This window comes from Ambystoma mexicanum, chromosome 7p (assembly GCF_040938575.1).
Source record: "Ambystoma mexicanum isolate Mex_15411 chromosome 7p, UKY_AmexF1_1, whole genome shotgun sequence".
Taxonomy (NCBI): Eukaryota; Metazoa; Chordata; class Amphibia; order Caudata; family Ambystomatidae; genus Ambystoma; species Ambystoma mexicanum.
In genome coordinates this window covers 115086228-115109451 of record NC_090939.1, presented here as the reverse complement: position 1 = coordinate 115109451, position 23224 = coordinate 115086228, and the positions used below count along the sequence as shown (strand labels likewise).

The window sequence follows — 23224 nt, the reverse complement described above, 5'->3', positions numbered from 1 at the left end:
ACAGTAGCATGCAGATGGCCTGCATGAACGATCCATTGGTAGTGGAGCAGGCTTGGAGGGCACGCTTTAGGTTGCTCATGAATTTCTCCACCATTCCATTCGCTTGTGGCCACAGTGGTGTGATCTTGCGATGCGGTAAGCCAAGATGTTACACGAACATGGCGAAATCATGCCCGCTGAATGGTGGGCAGTTGTCTGATTTTACTATGGATGGATGCCATAGTCTGCAAAGTTTTATCTAGAGCTGGTATTACTGCTGACATTTCGTCGACAATCACTAGCACATACTTGCCATTTGCCAGGGGCCCAAACATGTCAATGTCCACTTCGTCCCATACTTGCAGAGGCATCGATGATGTTTTTAGCGGCTCTGGGAATGTGCGTGGGGCGACTGTCTGGCATTCGATGCACATGCCCAGTAGTTGTTCCACCTTTTCTTCCATCGGAGGGAGCCACACTTTGGTTCTGAGTTGACGTTTGGTCGATACTATTCCCCTATGTCCTGAGTGTTCCACGGCTAGCACTTGTTCCTGCAGGCTGGCTGGGATAACGATTCTGTTTTCTTTCAACAGAAGACCACCCAGCGATGTCGATAATGTGTGTCTAAAGAGTTTGAATGTGGGGAAATCTCTTTCTTCACTTGGAGATAAGATTCGTCCATGGTTGAATCTGTTGTGCCACTGATCAGACTTCAGGCACTCCTGTATTTTCTGAAGTAGTTGGTCCTTCTCAAGGCATAAAATAAGCAGTATCGCATCGCAAATCGCGATATAATAATTATGTTTTGCTGTTTATTTTAACTGTCATGTCGCACTAACTGCGATATGATTTCCACAGCAAAAAAAGAAGAAAAAAAAAAGATTGTGCCTTAAAAGTTCTGCCTTTGTGCACAACGTGCACTGCAGGTGAGGCAGAAGCACCGGGCTGTGCTGAAAACATATCAATGTTTTGTCAGCCCTGCCCGGATGCGGCGTCATCAAGTGGTGAGAGGAGGTTCTTAGCCCCCCTCTCACACTCCGGCTCAACGTCTTCAGGTAAGGAGACCGAGGCAGTGCTAGGGGAGGTTTGGGTGGGGGAGCCGGGCCCTTTTCATAATGGTGCTGGGTATAAGTGTCTGATGATAAGGGCGGGAGAAATATTATTCTCAGCCACTTTCTAACACCAGCACTCGCCATAATAACGCAGCCTGCTGCTCGTAGAAGAGGCCTTCTACGAGCAGCAGGCTGCGTTATTACTGCAGGTGCTGGTGTTAGAAAGTAGCTGAGAATAATATTGTATATTATTATCAGACACTTACACCCAGCACTTGCCGCCATAATAACGCAGCCTGAAGAGGCCTTCAACAAGCAGCAGGGTGCGTTATTATGGCGGGTGCTGGATGTTAGAGAGTACCCCTAACACCCAGCACCCGCCATAATAACGCAGCCTGCTGCTCGTAGAAGAGGCCTCTTCTATGAGCAGCAGGCTTCCTTGGTATATTCCTAGTTTGGGCTATATAATTAGGTGGTGCTTTAGTGCTACCTAAAAGGCAAAACTGCATTAAAATGCAGATGGGGAGAAATACAATGCTTGTAGGTGTTGTTTGGCTATTTGCCCACCCATTGACTGCCAATGGTAATCCATATGGCCATTTCCACCCAATTTCTGGGCAGCACATCTCCTCGTGTGAGCTCTTTCAGCTCCTTTAATCAAACGCTTAACATTTTACTTCATTTGTTCAAAGCAAACTTCTGTGAGTTAACAAAAGAAATAAAGAACAGCGGTCTGGTGGGAGTATGGGGAAGTTTGCAGGGAAATGGTAGGGGATGGAGGTAGGGGATGGAGGAAGAAAGGAAGCAGCGGGCCGGGCGGCAGGGTGAAATGAAAAAATAATAAATATTAGGGCTCCTCTACGAGCAGCAGGCTGTGTTATTATGGCAGGTGCTGGGTAGAGAGCGGTTGCTCTCGAATACCCAGCACCAGCTGTAATAATGCAGCCTGCTGCTCGTAGAAGAGGCAGGGGTGCTGAATACGCAGTAACCTGCTGGTGGCAAAGGCCCTGGCTGCACTGTGGTCGCTGTAGTGCGCACATTTCAAAATAAGGCCTCTCCCCTAGGCCTCATATTGGTGTGCCTAGAGGGCAGGGCTTAGTCCTTCTTGCCTGGCCTGAGAAGTCGAGGAGCAGGTAAGTGCGTTTTTTCATTTCGCCCTGCCGCCCGGCCCGCTCCTTCCTTTCTTCCTCCCTCCCCTACCATCTCCCTGCAAACTCCCCTTTCCCCCACCAGACCCACCCCTGTTCTTTATTTCTTTTGTTTGTCTCCTCCTTCCCCAAATGGCATGCACACAATGATTAACTCCCGCACACATGCCCTCTCTCTCTTCTGGCCTCCCACCCTTGCGCCGGTAACTCATGCAGGCACCCATCTTTCACATCCCCTTTCTCCTGTCCTGCACATTTCGTATATTTTAACTGACCCTTAATTTCAACATTTCACCTTCCCTTGGCTCATTTTCACCCTCCCAGCACTCCACATGCAGGCACTCTTTCTAGCACCCTTGCTTTCCCTCATGCACCCAGTCACAAAACACATGTACCATGTCTTACCAGCACCCACACACCCCTTCTCTTGCACCCTGGCTCTCTCCAGCAACATCTCTCACACTCTTAACCCTGGCTCTTTTGAAGCCTTGCCCAAACTCGTCTCTAGCACCAGCATAGTTCTCACTCTTGCACCAAAGCTCTCGTTCTCACACCATAGTTTTCACTCTTGCATCCTAGCTCTCACACCTTAGCCCTCTCAACATGCACACTACTCTCACACTCACTTATGTTTTCAAATAATGCCACTTCTCACTCTAGCTCTCATTTTTACTCAAAACTAGTTTTCATGCGTTCTTGCATGATAGCTCTCAATCGCAGTCACCCACAGTACTTGCACCCGAGTTCTCACTCACAACTGTGCTCTAATCTTGCATATAACCCCCCACTCTCCCTTGCTCCCTGTCCCGTGTTTCTTAGTGTACATTCTCACTCTCACTCACCCCACACACCCTTGTTCTCTCACACACTGTCTGCAATAAAAGTCTTTCAGAGTTTTAAAAATGTTTACCAGAATCCAACTGCACTTATCTTGTCTGCTATCTCGCAGCCTGATTGATGCCTCTGTCCAGAAGCGCTTGGCAAAAGGTCCTGATCTCGATGTACATTCCCCTTTTGCGGCTAAGCCTACATATCAAGTCTTTTGAACTGTTATTTTCTGCGCCCCTAAATTGCCCACCCCAGCCCCAATTACTTTTTGGTAGCTGGCATTAGTGGAAGATCGCATTTGGACACATAACAAAAACAAATAAAACTCAGAATCATTACAGATGCAGCGAATGATTCTGCAGTTTTATGCAGGAAACGTAGAGCTCTGTACAGGCGCACTGGGGCAAAATACATGCAAACCTCCTAATTTGCGTAAAGGTGAAAGGCCCCAACGCTGTCCCCGATTGCTGGGCTGGGTGTTGGCAAGTGGCTGTACTGGCATTTGTTCGGCAGTCGATTCTCGAGGCCCTCCACAGAGTGAGTGTGCATTGTTGTGGGTAGGTAATGAGTTTCTTTTTGCTTATTTTGTAGGAATTGGTCTGCAGTGTAGAGGAAGATTAGGCAGAGAGGACCTTCCCACTGTGACCTAGCAACGTGCCTTAAAAGGTAAGCAAAGCCTAGCCCAACTTTCTATTCTAAAAATATCTTTTTAATGTAATTCAAAGGCCTTCTGCAAGCAGGATGTGTTATTGGTGCAGGTGGCCGTGCTGGGAATTAATTTTCTCCTGCCCGTTTCGGTGGGAGAAATATCAATACCAGCCACTTGCTTGCGCTCAGCCCCGCACTAAAACTGTGCTGCAACACTGACTGCATGACCCAGCCACACATCCTTGAACTGAAAAATGTTTTTAGAGCTTTGTTTGGCCATTCTTGCGGCAAACCTTTACATTTTACAGACATTGCACTGATGTTATACTTCAGAGGTACATAGAAATAATTTCTGCATTCTTGCTAATTCTATATCTTGGGGTACAACTAATTCTGGTGACATTCAATATTAGTACAAAATTGCTAATCAAATTAGTTCATTTGCTAATCAAAAAAAATTTAATTAGCAAAATCTCCTAATCAATTTTTGAAAACTAATTTATGCCTTGCTTCTTCAGGGCTTCTATTGGTTGAGCCATCGTGATGGATTTGGGGAGTGCATTGCTTATCAAGTAATTTATATATTGGTTCACTTTGACAGACTGATGTTCATCGTGAGCTGGCAGAGGGTACCTGGACAGGAAGTCCGTCGGGTTATTGTCCTTGCCCGGGTGATGTATGATTTTTAAAGAGTACTCTTGTAGCCTTAGTCCCCACCTGGAGATGCGTGGCGGCATCTTCGCAGTTGGTTTGCAATAGATGGTGGTGAGGGCCTGGTGGTCAGTGATGATTGTGAATGGGCGTCCATACAGGAACAGGTGGTAGTGTTCACATTCCCATACGACCGCTAGGCTTTCTTTCTAGGGTTGTTAGTATGCACATTCAGTTGCCGAAAGACTGCGGCTTGCATAGGCTACAATGCCTCTCAGGGATTCTGGTGATGCTCCTGGCTTGGATTGCGCTAGTATCGCTCCTAGCCCCCTTGGGCTGGCATCTACTGTCAGTTCAGTGTCAAGATCTGGATCATAGCATGCCATGCAGAATGCTGATGCAATGCGCTTCATAATTTCCTGGAAGGCTTCCTCGTCATTCCTTTGACCAGTGGAACTCTTGATGTTTTCCCATGAGAAATCTGAGCATCGTTCTTACTGACGCAAAATCTTGAATATAGCGCTTGCAGTAACTTTCCAGAAATGAGCGTACTGCTGACACAGAGATGGGTGTGGGTGCCTTCACCAGCGCTTGCACCTTTTCGGGGTCAGGTTGTAAACCGTTGCTTGAAAATATGTGTCCAAAGAATTTTAAAGTCGATTTGCTGATTTCACACTTGTCTGGGTTTAGCGTGAGATGAGCGTTTTCAAGGGCCAGTCACACTCTTCTTAGGGTGTCATCATGTATTTCTTGGGTGGTGCCGAAGATTAGAATGTCATTACTATAATTTAAGCAATTTAGGATGTGTTTAATAACTCAGTGAATTTCATTTTGAAGGAATTCGGCCACTGATGACACACCAAAGCTGAGCCTTTTGTATCTAAATAATCCCAAGTGTGTCGAGAATGTGGTGATGTATCTCGAAGATGGATGCAGTTCAAGCTGGTGGTAACTCTTGTTTAAAATACTTTTGCCCCATGAAGTAGGTGCATCATGTCCGTCATCCTGGGGGCAAGGTGATGTTCTCTTTCTATGGCTACATTTGGGGTCCTCATGTCTACGCAAATGCAGATACTGTTCTTGTTCTTTTTGGGCACGGGCACGATGGGTGACACCCAGGGTGTGTGTCCTGACGCTGGTTCAATGATGTCTTGTTTTAGTAGGGATTGAATTTCATCTTCCACATGCCTTTGGATGTTGAGGGGGATGTCCCTGTAGTGCTGGGCCGTCGGTGGAATGTATGGGTTTATGTGTAGCTTAATCTGTTTGTCTTTTAGCTTCCCCAGACCCTTGAACAGTGTTGGGAACATTTTCTGTATCATATTCTTCGGACTGGTGGTGTATGCAGACATCATTTGCTACATTATGTGAATGAGGCCCATTTGGATGGCTGAGTTGAAGCTCAGTATACTTCACCTTGCAACTTCTCCTTTTATGACGTAGATCTTGACCCTTTGACTTTTTTCCTTGTATTGGCATGTGGCCGTGAACATGCCTCGGCAGTTGAGGGGTTTGTTTGACCCGTAGGGGTAAATCAGGGTGTCTGCTTCACTTAACTCCTTTTTTGTTGTGAGAGCCTTATATGTGTCGTCATTAATCACATTTACTGTGGCAGCGTTGTCAATTAAGAATTCATGACCCTGGCCGTTTAGTTGTAGCAATAATGTCGGACTGTATTCTGCGGCGATGCTGTTTCCAATGGCATGGACGTATCTTCTCTTGCGGTGCCCACTGGTTGAGGATGAATGCGAGTCTCGTCGCCGTCGTGGCGATTCTTCCAGATATCTAATTTTCTGTCTTGGTTTCCTTCGTTGGGCGTCGTGCCTGCTCCTGTAGTGAGTAGAGTGGTCTCTCTTTTCCTCCCGCCATCTGTCGTTGCGTGATGGCTCCTGTGATGTGCTATGAGAACGGCGCCTGCTGGCGGTAGTTGATCGTCGCGCGTAGGGTCGTGGGCTTTCCCGCCTTGAGTGGCGGCCATCTTGTCTCCTGGAGTCTCTGCCGGTTTCTTCTGGTTGAAAGAATTTAATGTTTCTACAGACAGACTGGAAGTGGTTTTCCCCTCTGCATTTATCACACTGATGACCTATGGCCGGGCATGGACCAACATGTGGGAATTTGAATCTGTATCTGTAGCATTTCTTCTGTTCTGTAGTGTATCCTGGCGTGCAAACAGGGCACACAGTTGCTGAGGATACGGATTGTGTGATCGTAATGTTGCCAAGGGACTCAGTTTGTAATGATAGGGCCGAGTCCGCCCTTGCTAGTTGGAGAATTTCCTCCAGGGTTCTGCTCTTTTGAAGTTGTTTCTTTCTGAATTCAGGGGACTCACAGCCTGCAATTGCTTGCGACTTGAGTGGTTCTTCTGTCGAGTATTGATCAAAGTCACAGTATTTCGCTCGTTTTCTCAATCTCATCACAACATTATCCATGTTTTCACCCTTGTCTTGGGTGGTGGTGTGAAAAATATGTCTTGCATAGTCTACTTTTCTCAATGGTGCATTATAGTTGTTTAATGAGTCAATTACGTCTTGAAAGGTGTCTGTGTTGTTTTCCGGCATTTCAAATACAATGCCTCGTACCACCGGGCCCAGTGAGTGCATTAGAATTCCTCGTAGTCAGCATTCTTCTCGGACTCCTGATGCATCAATGTATATTTGCAGTTCTTTGAGCCATCTGGGCGCCAGACTGCTGGTATCCTAGATGTCAAAATGCTGCATGGCTTGCAGCCGTAATGAGTCGGTGCCACCCTCTTCTCTGGGCGTGGGGTGGTGGGCGTGGAGCTGGACTGCAGGCTCTGCAGACTGCTGTCAGTCTCGTTTCCAGACATGACGGTAGGGGGGCTTCGCCTGGGGCACAGGTCTCACTGATTCCCCTTTTTGCAAACTGACCTAGTTGGCTTTCTGCTCACTGGCACGGTCATGGTTTACTTTGTTGCTCACAGGCACAGTGGCTGGAGGCCTCAGTCACTTGGATGAGAAGCTTCCTGACCTGTATTGGGCTTGGCACTCTGTGCAGTGTGAAGAGAGAAACCAGCGCTGGAATATGCAGCTGTGTTGGTGGCATCCCAGATGCGTGATAGTGATTGCTGGTACAATGCGGCAGTGGTCAAAGTTATAGCATTGCGCAGGTTCCGGTGGGCTTGTGTATGTGGCAGGCCACATGTCATACGCGGCACGCATATGTTATAAATTAGTCATACGCGATACAAATTTCCTCCATGGCGGTGCCGGTTAATTTGTATGTTGCTGCTTTCCTTACTTGCAAGCGCGTGGAGCGTCGGGAGGTGTCCATGTGGATTTTGAGGCAGCACCACACTCAAAGGCCTCCGGCACACTGCAGCGTCTTCAGGGCGGCTGGATTCACCCGCGAGGCAATGTCAACGAAATTGTAGCCGGAGCAGACATGCTGCTTCAGAAGGTCTTTACCTCGTCGCCATTGTTAGGTCTTGACTTCGACCAGAAGTCAAGGATGATAAATGACACGGAATGCCAAATGTAACGTTGTGACAGCTTTACTAATTAAGCGCGAACTGAATCCCAGAGGGGAGCCCCACCCACACCATAGCACGTGGGTCGCAGCCCACTCGAGCATGACAAAAGAAAGGAGACGCGGCTCCTCATAGTTATAATAACAATAGAAATGGGACATTACATCACATTAGTGGTAGATGACATTTTAACAAATACACAGCACACAAACAAACTATAGGACCATTATACATGCAGGACACTCATCTGTTAGAGCTCTGTCCACGGTCTGAGGGACAAAGTATATGCAAACATTCAAATTTGCATATGCGTTGACAACATAAGTGACTTCACAGAAAGAGTACTGCAAAAAGCACCAGTCTTTGCTAGAGGCACCAAGGGAAGTGACATTACAATAAGTTGCCATGAGTTAATTGAGTGTCAAATAACTGTGGCGTGAAATGCACAAATGGCACTAATTATTATTATTATTATTATATAGGTAGCAACTGTGCAGCTATTAAAACCACAAGGGTTCTTTTTTTATAACAGTTTATAACATAATGGTATAATAATACAAGCTATGAACTGAATCACTTACAGGGACTCCAGATAACACACTGAGATTAAATGATTTGCCCCGGATCACATGGCTAGGGAGTGAAAATGAGATGTGGGCAACTTAAGTAGTTGAACACATAGCTTTCAAGGTTTACTTGATATACATATTTATTAAGGCTTTGTTTATAGCAATCCCTTGGAAAAAAACACAACATAAAAAACGAACATCTCACAATAAAATAACCCTACACTATATAAATGGTCATAGAATATGTTGAGCAAAATGAGTATGACTTTAGCTTTATTTTCCCCATCGTGCATGAAAGGTCAGAGCAGCACCAGGCACACTAATGTGAGACAAAACATTCTCACTTGGGGTTCAAAAGCATAGTCTTATTTCAAACACAGCATTCTGCCTTATGCACCCCTCGCATTTATAATCGCCCCCAATTCACATTTCTTAATGGACAAAAGTCCCTGCTAATATTTCCCCCTATTGATGTCTAATTGCTGCCGTTGTAATGCTCTGTTTACACAGAGAAACATGTTAAGGTGCTGAGAAACCTTGGAGAGCTTCAACTATCACTGCAAAGTGTAGGCTCTGGGCAGATAAGGCTTTGATCAGGCCCACGGTCGAGGCAGTCGGGACTTTAGGCTTCCAGAAGAGGGTGTCTGGAAATCGCGGCCCAAAACCCATCAATGTGGGTAAGACCTGCAAAATACGGGACGGTTGGCCACTCTACGCCCTCCTGCATGCTTGCTGGACATAGAGCCAGCGATTTCAGTGGGTAACTGGCACACAGCCCGCTGTCTTCCTGCTGATAGATTTGATCCATCAGCAGTGATTCATGCACCCCTTTTATTGAGACGATGACATGGTGATGACCTGGTGTTTGCCACATGTCTCTTAACACGTGACATTGCACAAGCCTTAGGCAGGGCAGCCAACCATAACAGAGTGCAGGTTTAAAATTGGCAAATTCAAGAAGTTGGTACAGGAGGGAATTTTAGTAAAGGCAACAGAGGCGTAGATTTTATATTCAACTTCTTTACTGAACTGCCAGCAGCAAAGTATGTAACTGATTGAACTTGAGAAAAAACAGAGGAAATCACTCTACAATGTGTCCCAGGTGAATATGACCACAATTAGCAATCTATAAATATCTGAGCGTCTAAGGAACATCCTTTTCTTTGTCATGGTGCAGCATCTTCCACCAACAACAAGTCGTAGTAATACCGATGTTGAGTAGAGATACACTCTAATCATCTGTGAAGTGTATTCAGCAGGCCTCGCTGAACGCACCGGGAACAGAATGAAGGCACATACAGCTTTCTGTGTTTGGAGGGCACTAAGTGCCTTTCCCAGACATTCACCCATATTTATTACCTTTCTGGTTATAGGCGTCATGGCGCTATTCATCATGTGCCATCTGCATCACCTGACACCATCACATCCCTGCCCAAATTGGATGAAAGTTAAACAAAAATAAAAACAGCCCCACAACGGAGAGGCATGACCCAGACGTCAATACGGTTTCCTCCCTCACTAGAGACTTGTCCCGTTTGCCAGTGGCTCATAGTCACTCACTGTTCTGGGATCAGTGGTATATCGCATGCAGCACATTCCATCAGAGCTTGGTGGAGAGCTGCGGCTTGTTTCGGATGCTGTAGCGATGGTTGTCTTCTCACTTCTGGGGTTGCTGCCTGCTCAGGGCGTCCTTGTTCAGCATCGCTATCCTGCTGGGAGCTCCTTTCCTGGTCTTGGGCGTACACAGCTTCCTTTTCTTGCAGCTGTCCCTTTTCTGCCAGCCTGTCTTCGCTGGTTGTGGGGACCATGTCTGTTGTCTCTCTCCAAATTCTCTGGGTAACTTTCCTGAAATGAGACGAGTTCCACTTCCTTGTGAGGCGGTCACCATGCTAAGAGCTTTTTCCACAATGGTCCATGGCTGCGGTACATCCATAAGTGCCAGTTTCCTCGGCGGTGATCTGTTCTTGAACAGGGCCATGTCCCCCACTTGTCGGGTCTGACTTTCCTGTTCGTTATGGACTAGACGGGCCCATTCTACCCACTTGTGGTTCACGGTCTGAGGCAACCAAGTTTGATGGAGGGGAAGTCCTACTTGAATAGTGTCCCTAAACTTGAGGGCTGCCGGACTCCCCTGCGGCGACAAGTGGGGGGTTCGGAGGTACGAGCAGAGAAACTGGTACACTTTGGGCAGCCATGGTCGGTGTTGGATCTTGGCAATTCGAACAACCTTATTGATAGACGTCATGAACCCCTGAGCGTCCCCATTGGATTGTGGCCAGTATGAGGTTAATCAATGGTGGCTGATGGGAATCGAGGAACGTCTGAAGTTCACGTCCCTTGAAGGGAGACCCATTATCACTCTTGATCATGTTTCTGATTCTGTGCACCGCAAACATTTTCTCGAGGGCTGTAATCACTGATGTTGCATCCTTGGATCTCACTGGTTCCACCTACGGGTACCTGGTAAACTCGTCAACAGTTTCCAAGAGATAGGCCTCTTTGGCTATTGTACAAAAGTTGATGCCACGGCGTCCCATCGTTGCTGACTGCGAGTTGGCCTGGTGATGGCCTGGGGTGGGCCCAAGGGTTGGGAGGCTTGGCGCACTGCACATGCTCCTAATAGGGCTAGTACATTTTGTTGAATCTATGGCATCCAAAAACCGGATTTTAGTAATGCCTGTGTCTTGACCACTCCTCGATGTCCCTCAAAGGTCAAGAGTAGCGCTTGTTCTTCTGGCTCATCAGGATCATGATCCAATGTCCCTCCAGACCTAGTCCTTCTGGTGAAATGGACAGTGCGTGGCAGATGCCAAACAGGCTCTCTAGCATCTCCTTGCGCTGGCATCTTGCGGTTTGAAACTGATGTCACGTAGGTCCGCCATTCGCAACGTTACTATAGCTTCTTTGGCGACTTGCAGGCACGTGTCTTTTGCTGTTTCATCTATGATATGCTGGAGCTTCATTTTGGGCCGCGCACACTCAATGATGTGGCAGAGGTGCTAATCAGTTTTGCTACACATTTCCTCGGTGTTGCCAGCCGTGGGTGTCGGGACAGGAAATCTGCCGATTATCCTCTCCTTCTCTGTAGATGACTTCCATGTTGAATGGCTGAGGTTGCAGCATCCAGTGCTCTATCCGAGCAAGGCAGTGTGGTGCTGCTCTCTTGAATATTGGTATGAGCGGCTATGGTCAGTGAACATTTTAGGTGCCCCACAATGTATAGATGAAAGTGCCAGCACCCCCACAAGATGGCAAGTGCTTCCTTTTCTATATGGGCATAGTTCTGTTCCGTTGGTGTCAATTCCCTGCTGGCAAAAGCAATGGGTTAGACTGTCTGTTCCGAATCCGTCTGTGTTGGAACTGCACCTAGCGCTACTGGACTGGCGTCCACAAGCAGTCCTGTGGCTCTGGTGGTGTCACAGAATGCCATGGTGGCGTTGCCTAGCATGGAGTCTTGGATGTGCTGAAAAGCCGTTTCTTGTGGTTCACTCCGTTCCCAGGTGACGTTTGCATTAGTTAGTTCCCTCAGTGGAGCTGCTGTCGTGGCCAGGTTCAGGATAAATCTTCCACAGTATGTTACCATACCAAGATAACTGTGGACTTCTTTTGCGTTAGCCGGTGCTTTTGCATTTTTGATGTCTACAACCTTGCTCGGGTCCGGGGAGACGCCATTCTCATTGAATACCCAAAGAAGGTAAGTTCTTTCTTGCCAAACTCACATTTTCCAGCGTGTAGAGTGAGCCCTGAGTCTTTCAGGCGTTCTTTAGTCGCTGCTAGTCTGGCTTTGTGTTCCTTTTCAGTCTTACCATAGACGAGGATGTCATCACTGACGTTTGTTACGCCAGGTAAGTCCTGATCTCGTGTCGAAACACCCCGGCAGCCAAGGACATTCCAAAGTTGAGCCACTGGTACGTCTGCAGGCATAGGTATGAGGAACATTTTGTGATGTACCTTGATTCTTTCGCAAGCTTCATCTGATGGTACCCAGATCGCTGGTCTAGCTTGCTAAAGATGGTAGCTCCGGTTAGGTCCACGATGAATTCATCCATGGTGGGGGTGATGTGTCGTTCCCTGCCAATGGCTATTCATATCAATGCATATTCGGACCGCATGCAGTTTTTTGGGTTTGGCAGTTAGCCATTGGCGACACCCATGTCGTGGGACCTGCCGTTTTCTCAATTAGGCAAAGATCTTTACATTTCTTTAGTTCGGTCTAACTGCTTGCCGCTCCACCGTTGGGTCAATATGAAGTTTGACGGTCTGATTTCTGATGCACCCGATGCCCTGGAAGAGTTTTGAATGCGTCTCCATCAGATGTTCCACCTCCTGGATGTACCCACTAAACGCAAAGTAAATCAGCTATGGCCACTCTGCAGTTTTACAGCTCAGAAGCGTTTCAATGCCTGCATCTACTACATAGATTCTGGAGGTACACTTCTGTCCATGGTATGCTAGTTCTAATTTGAATGAGCCTTTCACCAGCAACAGCCTTTTACACCTGTATGCATACAGCTGCACTGATTTATGCTGCAGCGGCGGGCGCGGGGCCAGTCTTTCATACCTCGTTACCGACATTACCTTTACGGTGGCCCGGTGTCGATCATCAGTCTTGTTAAAGTGACGTCCACTGATATCATACATATGGGTTTTGAGTGCCTTCCGACTCTTTCTTCCATGTCATGGCTTGATGGCAAAAATTATATGTACCCTCTCTCTTCTTACTTTCCGATGACCTGCCACTCATTCAGGGGAAGAGTCCTTGCCAGATTACTCATCATCCTTGCTGTCACTGTCATCTTGGCCATCTTCCACTGCCACTACCCGTGCTCTTCCTCTAGTCTCATAGTTGGTATGATTCTGTGGGGTAACTGCTGTGTTGTGCGTTGTTATTCCTGTTTTCTGTGCTGTTGTCTGTGTTTCTCTGTTCCGGCAGACCTGATTACTTGTTCTCAGGGTACACACCCACAAACGCTCATGCCAGAAAAACTACAACCTGCTAGGGAAAAATGGCCAAGAAATTCTTGCAAGGATAACACGTTTTAATCACAAAAAACTAGGTATGCGAGCAAATAACTCTGCTTCTCAAGAAAGTTCTGCCAAAAAATTGTACAAGCAGAATGTTATAAGGAAACGCATTGTCATCAGTGACGTAAACATATACAGTAAAAACCCAAGTGTCTGGTTGGTGAGACCTTATACATGGTCAGCCTGCTCTATAGGAGATGCCAGGCCATTGGCCTCAGCCCTGTCCATCCGTCTTCCATCACACATGGTCCGCTGGGCTTGTCATTTCCAGGGAACCAAGGTTGAGTTTGCAATTAGTTACTATGTAAGACAATGCTACTCTATCATTATGGCATGCACCTTGGAGTCTTAGGGACAGGCACAGGGAGAGCCTTACGATCAAGCTGACCCACACATTCTTCACTCATTCTTTATAGCACCATCTGCACCCTAGGCTTCCACCCTCACTTTGGACTATAGTTTATTCCACCCTGTACCTCGCATTAGAAATGCGGCGGCCAGACTGCTCCTTAAACTACCTCGAAGAGAACACATCACAGCAGCGCTGAAAACGCTACACTGGTACCCCTCAAACAGCGCATCAAGTTCAAATCAATGTACATAACCCACAGAGCAATCCACGACCAAGGTGCAGAGTTCATTAGAAGAAAACTAAACGTACATCACACTGCAAGGCCACTCGGATCCAGCAGCAACATCCGTTTACAACAAGAGAAAACTTGGAGGATCCTCTTTTTCTCACCTCTCCCCAAAATCCTGGAACGAACTACCAAAGAACATACGGAACACAAGAGATCACCTTCAATTCAGGAAACTCCTCAAATCATGGCTCTTCACCCATAACCAGAAAGAATGCCCATAAGGACATACACAGAGGAACTAGGCAGAGAGAAGAGCCTACCCTGACTCCCTTAATCATCAACCCTTATTAAAATAAGGATATACGGACATGTAACATACCCACTTATCAATTAAAAACAAACCTCAACAATCATAACAAGAACACCCACAGATCAATCGGAGGAGAGAGCAAGATATTAGCCAGAAATTGCACCCGGCAACCCTTGAGGGCACAGGCAGTAATGGACCACAAACGGTAATACATAGGAAAGAACGGGGATAGATAATCCATACCTAAGCAGGATTATGCCCGCCCCCGGGGTGTACAAAGCTCAATAACCTAGCTGGAGGCCTCATCCCCCGGCCATGATACTAGACAGTCAGGAAAGGGAAGAGAAGTTATACCACCCAATGGACTACCAACAGTATATAGATAGAAAGAAGCTGGTTAATGATAATAAAACTCCACTATCAATCAAGGGACTCACTGAAAAAGGGGTACTATGCCAATTAATCTGCTGAACTAGCCACAGTATCACCATAGAAACTAGACAATCAGTAAACCTATAGAGAGAATATACCAACCCAATATGACTGCCTGATACATAAACTAAACTACAGCGATTATGAGACATACAACCCACTAACCAAAACCTTTCATTTCTGCTTACTTAATGCACACAAAACCCACACAACCACCTCTCTCATAGCAAACTGCACGGACTTCAGCACACCACACCGCAACAACAAACAACCAACACATAGATCGCAACAACAGCACGCGAGGACCAGCTTCGATCCTATTTACACACACAAGCTCAGCGCAAAGTGAAAACCAAACTGAAGTTGCCAACAGTACACCACCTCTCACTTTCCTATGCCCTCTTCACCCACTAATCCACCCCATTCACCTTTTCTTTACAGATCCGCCTGAGCGCCTGGTGACCAACTCCTTTGGTGACGGTGCACTATATAAATACCTTTAACATTAAAAATATGAAATAAAGTGGAATGGTCTTCTCCTTTTAGATCTTTGGTGGCTGGGGTCACTTAGTGGGACAGTTGTGGGTGCCATAACTCATGGTTGGCTTGGTGGGGGTTGGAGGCCTGCTTTGGCTTGGCTGTAATGAATGTGCACTGTGAGGCATTTGGTACTGTCTCGCGGCCTTGCAGGGCACATTCCTTCTCGGGATAACACGTATTGTCAACAGTTATGGAACAAAGGAGAGTTTCTATGGAGGCCATGAGCGTGGGTCTCTCTATCATCAGCGCTTGGGCCTATTCAGGTTTCTTCCTTAGGTTTGTGGTCTGTGTATAGCGTGCAACCATAGGCCAGCATGTTGCTAGTATAACTAAGTCTAAGCATATACATTTCGCATAGTATTGTGTTCCTGTGGGGTCCCTTAATATGCCCCTGTGTCCCCTGGCACATCACACGTGTATTTATGGGATTCGCCTTACTCTATAGCGCCTACAACATTCCCCCGTTTAGTTACTTCTACAGTAACTAATTCCTCCACATACATGCGTTCATTTTCCCTTCTCACTAAGGCCTCATACGGTGGGGTTCCCTTTATTGGCATCCGAACTCTGAAAACTGACCAAAAACCTTCTCCTGCATGTGCATATTGTTCTGGTGTGCATGTCATATAAATACATCCCCAATCTCCAGCTAAATGTACCCAAATTGCCTTATAATGTTCAGGGGGTGGGCAATGATGGTGTGGTATAAGCGGTCTACTTCATCTCCTTAGTAAATAGGGAGCATTTGGGGAATTGCATGGTCAGTTTGTATTTCAGTGGCCCTCATTACGACCCTTGCGGTAAGTATGCGACATTACCGCCATGGCGTAATCATCGTTTACGCCATGGACCGATGGCGTAAAGAGCGCCATATTCCGACCCATCGCGCACGAGCATTACGCCATGGCGGTAATGTAAACTACGCCATGGCGTAAACAGGCCTTACCGGCATCGAACGCCGCGTAGGGTGACCTACCGCCACCCATCATTGCGGCGACCGTAATTAGCAGGCCCCGTAATTAGCGAGCCCCGTAATTAGCAGGCACCGTAATTAGCGGGCACTGTAAATAAGCAGAACCGGAAGTAGCGTCATCGCGGCGGAACGGGAAAGAGCACAGCGGCCATCTTTAAAAACACAATCCATTGCCATCCTACCCAACCACACTACAATCGACCCTGAAACCCTGTGAATCCCATTACCCACCCATTTCCTCACCCAACCATGCCAAAAGTTGTTAAAAAAGCCTGCGACAGGCAGCGGCAGGACCGCTTCAGTCGCGAAGAACTGACTATGCTTGCAGAAACGCTGCAGGAAAAGGCAGACGTCGTCTTCTCATCAGAGATGACGAGACCAGCCATAGCCCGGAAAAAAGCAGTATGGGAACTCGTGGCACAACGCGTCAGTGCCGTAGGTACCACCCTACGCACCGCCAGACAGTGCCGCAAAAGGTGGGATGACCTCCGGCTCCGAGTAAGGGGCATACTGTCAGCAAACCGCAACCTGGGACTGGCAACTGGCGGTGGAGCAGACTCCCCGTCGGCGGCATGGAGAGAGGAGCCCCGACATCAGGTGACACAGGTAGGTGCCACCAATTCAGCCTTGCAAAACACCCTGAATCACACTTACATGTGAATCACAATGTCGCCCCATATGGCAAACGCAACACATCAGCAGAAGACCCACACCCTGCACACATGCAGCATGCACACTCTACAGCAGGCACACACATTCCTGCATGCTCAACCCACCCAAAAGGGAGACAACCTGTATGTCACGGCCTACAAAGTCCACCATCTATCCATCTAAACCATGGCACTCATCACAATGCCTGCTCAATGTCCGCTGAACCTCAATAACTCTTTCCCTCCTCTGCTCCACCACAGGCTCACACTCGGACACCGGCAGGGACGAGAGTGGCACCACCCCATCCAAGAAGCCCAGTACCGAGGGAAGAGGCCACCAACCATCCACCTCTGCTGGACCCATGGCCAACCCACAGCAGGCCAGATTTCCTGTTGCCAAACAGCCCAGGGCAGCAATTCCCCCCGAGGAAAGGGACATGATGGCACCCACGGCAGACACACTACCACTGCTGCCCACTGATGGGATTGTGTCTGCGGGGAGCAGCACAGTCGGGGAGACTGCAGCCATCGCAGCCTGTTCTGACAGCGATGTGGCAAATGTGGATGATGACATGGAAGGTCCCCCCAACACCCAATTTACCTCCCGACACCTGTCCCCATGTAGCCTGCATGGACAGGACACACAGGGGCAATCCCCTGGAAATTCATGGCCAGCCACTCCAAGCCCAGTGGGAGTAGGGGAAGAGGGGAGTAGTCCCATTGGGCCTGCAATTGCAACCCCCATTGTGCCTGATTTCAGCCTGGTGCTGGACCAAATATCAGCGAGGCAAGAACAACTTGGGTCACTCCTAACGCAGCATGTTGCTGATTGTGGAGGTGCCAGTTCAGGCATGGAGAGGTGTGCCGAGAGCATCAAGGCAGCCATCCAACCAGCAAGCACGAACATAAGCACAGAACTGGCCGCAGTGCGGAATATGATTAGTGAACTGATACGGACAATCATGGACACACGGCGTACCGAGCAGGCCAGTACCTCCTCAGCTGCAAGTTCGGCCCCATCCAGCCCCGTCCGCAGGTCAGCCAGGACCCGGAGGAGTACAGGCAGGGGGGCCCCAGGTTCTGGGACAGGGGGCTGGCAATAGTGCCCGCCCAGTGCCCGCCCAGAGGACCACTGAAATATTACCCACTTCACCATGGGCACTGGCACTCCTTTGTAGGGATTTCTGGGGGAAGGGGGAGGTGGGATTGGGTGTGTTGGGGGTTTTCAGGGGGGAGGGGGGATTGGGTGTGTTGGGGGTGTTCAGGGGGGAGGGGGGATTGGGTGTGTTGGGGTGTTCAGGGGGGATTGGGTGTGTCATAACTTTTCAGGAGCACAATACACTTTTTCGTTTATCACATACCAAATATGTGGACATTGCTCATTGTGTATGTGTGCTTTATTGTTGTACAGTCTACAGTGTGCATATACCAGACACACACAGTGCCCCAAGTGCCGTCCACATGTTACACCACATGCTGTGTGTGCTAGAAGCATTGCTCAATGAGATTCTGACGCATTTCATGCCCCTCCTGTGCATCGCTGCCCCCTTGAGGTGCTGCCCCATCCCCACCCTCATCATCCTCATCATCAGGTGGTTGCAGTTCTGCGTCAGGGGGCAGAGGCACGTTACGTCTGACGCACATATTTTGTAGCATGACACATGCCATGACGATCTTCGCAACCTTCTCATGGCGGTACAGGAGTGCCCCGCCAGACCTGCTGAGGCAGCGGAAACGTGCCTTCAGTAGGCCAAAGGCCTGCTCTATCACCACATGGGTACGTGCATGGGCACGGTTGAAGTCCTCCTCATGCTGGTTCTGTGGGTTCCGGACTGGTGTAAGGAGCCACCTCTTCAGGGGATAGCCTGCATCACCTGTAAATGGGCAACAATGTATGTGTCAGGAATGAGATTGCTTTCTGAACATGACGCATTCAACTGTTACTTTGCACCAAATTTAGTTGTGCTAATGGATTCACACTATGCAACCGGTATATGTTCATGGCTCTCATGTACTGTTTTGCATGCCAAGACACAATGCAGGGGGGACAATTGCCTTGTGAGTGCCCATCCACTGTGTCCGTTCAGGCCGTTATTTTATGTGACATGGCACGTGTCCTGTGAGGTCAAAGCTCACATGATTGCAACATTGCTGTCTGGCTCATTATGACCCCAGGGAACAATACTGGTGTCAATGGGGACAGTTTGTGGGTCTTGCTGTCTGTGTAGTGGTGCATTGATGTTCCTGTCCGACATGTGCCTCCTTTGTGCACACTTATGGGGGACAGCCCTTTCAGTTGATGGTGTTTGGTGACGTGCATGTAGGTGCGTTCTTTTGGAGTCAATGTGGTCACATTTCGTACAATGCACTTGCAGATGGTTGTGTCATGGTTGGGGTACACTTTCATTCACATGTTAGGGCTGATTAGATCAGGCATCATGTATACAGTTGTCAGATGACGTGAGTACTGCCTCAGGGTATGATCTGGCTACTGCTAGTCGCAGCCATGTGACGTATGCATCATTCCCCCCCTTTCTGCCAGGTGAAATATGCATTGGTAAGTCGATCACCTACACACTTTGCATTTCCATGCTCATGACATTAGACTCACCGAGTAGGCAGGATCTTGGGCCTGCATGTCGCTCCATGTAGCGTGGTATTGTGGAGTTCCGAAGGACCATTGAATCATGGGTTGATCCGGGAAATCGGGCACAACAATGTGTGAAGATCCTGTTGGAGTCGCAGACCATTTGCATGTTGATTGAGTGAAATAGTTTACGGTTGCGGTATGGTACCTGCATGGCATGTGGGACCACCAATTCAACATGGGTGCAGTCGATGGCACCAATGCAACCAGGTATGCCAGCTACTGCATGGAAACCCACTTTGGTGTTGGCAATCTCCTGGGCAGACCGTGGCAATGAGATGTGGTCGTCTATGTGCTTGAGGAGGGCATCGAGCACTTGGATCAGTGTACGTGAGAATAATTGTTGGGATATGCCATGCAAGTGGCCCACTGTGTGCTGGTAGGTGCCTGTGGCCAGGAAGTGGAGCACGGACACTACCTTCAGTAGGGGCGGGATGGCGGTGGGTGTTTCTATCATGCTGACAATGTTGTTGTGTATCATGTGCACAATGTTGGTGATGGTGTCCCGGTCTAGTCGGTACAGGGTGTGGATCTGCTCTGCGGTGAGGTTGAATGGACTGGCTCTGATGCGTGGGATTGGGGGCTGCCTGCGTGGTGCCACTGGCTGTGCTGGTGGGGCTTGCGGGCCCGGCCTTGCCCTCCTTCTCCTCCTGCGTCTCCTCTGTGCAGCCTGTTGTTGTTGTTGTTGTTGTTGTTGCAGTTGTAGCACTCGCATTGCTATCAGGTCCTCCAGCCCCAATATTGCTAGTCCTATTGGTATCATTGTGGAGTGTGACTGGGGCTGGTAGGGGTGGGGTGTGCTCTTTTTGCACTGGGAGAGTCTGTATTGCCTCCACCTGTGCTGATTCTGTGCACCTGTGGCAGCTGGGAACACCGCACATGGCCATTTACGGTTTGTACGCGATGGCGGAATTAGCGCCATGGCGGTAAGGTACTTAACGGCCTTGGCGATGGCGTTAGGGGCATGTCCGCTTGGTTTGTGATCTACGTAGCTTTGCACCATGCCGGTATTTACGGCATGGTGGGTCGCGCGCGCAACCTTGGTGCTGTTTGCGCCACCGTAAACTACGATGTCGCTAGTTGCACTTTCGCGGGTCATAATCGGACCTAGCGGAAAACGATGCCGGTATTCATTTACCGGCATCGTTTTCCGCTTACCGCTGGGGTCGTAATGAGGGCCAGTATCTTTTGTATTGCGAGGTACCTTTGAAACACTGATGATGATACCATCATCATTGCACTACTAGGCACTGCTTTGCCACAACAGCGGAGTCGCATTTGGCAGGTGCAGAAGATAACCAGGATGAACACAATAACAGGTACCAGCATCTTCACGATGGTGTCATGATCTCTGCTTCCAAAAGGTCAGGGTTTTCCCAACTCCCTTGGAAGCAGGTCCATAACCCAGGTTCCGAGTGCCAACCAGTCCCAATTGGGACCTTTTGGACCCAGTCCTGGCGCCAGTGGCACCAGGCTCATAAATATGCCCAGTCCCAGCGCTGGAAGCGCCGGGCTCATAATGCTTGGGTGGACTTACCTGCAGCAGACCATGCTGCTTACTTGCCTGCCAGTTGAGTCTCTGATCCTCTTCTGTTTGGAACTACTTTTCCTGTTGGGTGGGGCAGGAGCCACTCCCTAGATTCAGAACACTGGAACTCTTCTGGAAAGCAGGAACTCTTTTCTTACATAGGCGTTGCTGTGGAAGGAGACACCTAAGCACTACAGGAGGCTATTTGAACCACACCCGATGGATGAATCTTGCTTTGCGTTATTCTGCATCCTCAGCAGCAGAACGCTCATCGTGACTTCTGCATCTGATCCTGGGCCTAAGGAAAAAGGCTTACCATTCTGAATCCAGTCTTCAGCAACACCTATAAAGACAAGAAAGAACAGGTTAGCATTACGGTCTTCAGTGACAGCTCTTCACTTACCTGGTCCATCGGCTGTCACCAACGCCTCGCGCTGCATTCCGGCATCTGAAAGACAAAGGCTTACCTACTCTTCGTGTGCTCCGGAGGTCTTCACACTGCATTCCGGCATCTGAAAGACAAAAGCATACCAACTCTTCGCACGCTCCGGAGGCCTTCGGCGCTGCATCCCGCATCTGAAAGACAAAACAAGGTGCGTTTAAAGACATTGGGGAACTTTAATACTCACGTGCCATTACTCCTTTCCACATCTAACCCAGTGGGTATTCCGGCACCCTGCAGCCGCCCCGAACTTGTACCTGCAAAATAAAAAGACAGTTAGAGCGCATCGTGAAGCAGGCAACAAGCGCTTACTTACGTGCTTCCAGGCGCTTCTATTCATCACACGGGCTCCATCTTCAACTCACTTCAGCCCGCCATCCGCCATCGCCGGAACCCTGCAAAACAAGAGACATCATTACTAAAGACTTTAAAGACATTAGAATTACTCGAAACTTACCGTTCGTGCAGTAAACGACGGACAGCAGTCCTCTGAAGTCAAGAGGCCTGCTCCCCTTATCCAGTGAAGAAACTGGTTACAGCACCCTGCCTCGAGGCAGATGGAGAGCACGGCATTCACTTACCTAAGGTGAGAGCGTTAACCTTTGGGGTTCTACAGGAGAAGAGAAAGGGAAGCAGAGAGAGACATTCAATAACCCAGTTCATTTATCCCACATTTTGTATCTGCAGACATCTTACCCTTCGAGCCAGACATACAGTGCACAGAGGTCCAGCCCAAAGAGCCAGCCATGTGTTACACATCACCTTTGAAGATACGGTATACGCCCAGTCAAGACCGGCGCCTCTACGGGAATCAGGTGAGCGTTACAGATGGCTCCTAACCAGGACATGCCCTTCTTGCTGTGGCGATGGGTGTATGGATGTGTCTGCCAGTTATTATTTCGTAGGGTGACAGGTGCTGGTCTTTACTTGGTTGTGTGCATAAACTAAAGAGGGCCAAGGGCAAGCAGTGCACCCAGTATTTCTTTAATGTGGTGCAGCGCTTGGAGAGTTTGCTGTTAAGGAGGCCATTGATCCAACAACGCCGTTTGCCTAGGGGTGGTAAATTGAGCACATCTGGTGTTTAATGCCATGCAGCGCTTGGATCTCCTTGAAGAGCTCATTGAAAAAATTGGTGCCGTTGTCGGACTGCAATACATCGCACACGCCCCATCAAGGGAACACTTTGCGCTCCAAACATTTAGCAGCACATTTGGCATCCTGATGTGCACAAGGTCTAGCCTCAACCCAGCGTGAAAATGTCATATTACAGTGATCAGATATCGGGAACCATTGCATCTTTCCACCATGTATGCATATGTGTAGCTCACAGAATGGCCCAATGGGGCAGGGCATAGTGCCTAGTAATGTCCGGAGCGCAATGCCAGTGCTGAAAGTTTGGCAGGTGGTGCAGTGTACAATCAAGCTTGTGAGGTGTTGGTATAAACCAATGTTCTTGTATGTCTGCTGCAATGTGCTGCTTGGAGCTGTGGGGTGGGTGGTGTAGCTGATTGAATGCAACTGCCAAGAGTTCTAATGGCATAACTGCCTTACCAGTGCATTGTTGTCTCCATTGTAGATCAGTAGGGGATTGTGTACACCCCTTCTTTGACCACAGTTCCTTCTCTTCATTCGGTGCCTTGCCCTGCAGCTCAATGAGCTGGGTAATGGGCAGGACTGTGTATGGTGTGTTTTGTTGGATTGTGTGTTGGTGTCGTTTTGACGTACTCTGAAATT

The 23224-nt window shown here is 48.6% G+C and overlaps 1 long non-coding RNA gene across 1 annotated transcript in view; it reads left to right on the top strand.

Moving 5' to 3' along the window:
* Positions 1-23224, top strand: part of LOC138526514 (uncharacterized) — a 48511-nt gene that overhangs the window by 1868 nt on the left and 23419 nt on the right. Inside the window, exon 2 of the long non-coding RNA XR_011283598.1 lies at positions 3599-3673. This is a non-coding gene — a long non-coding RNA (uncharacterized lncRNA). The remainder of the gene's footprint in view (positions 1-3598; positions 3674-23224) is intronic.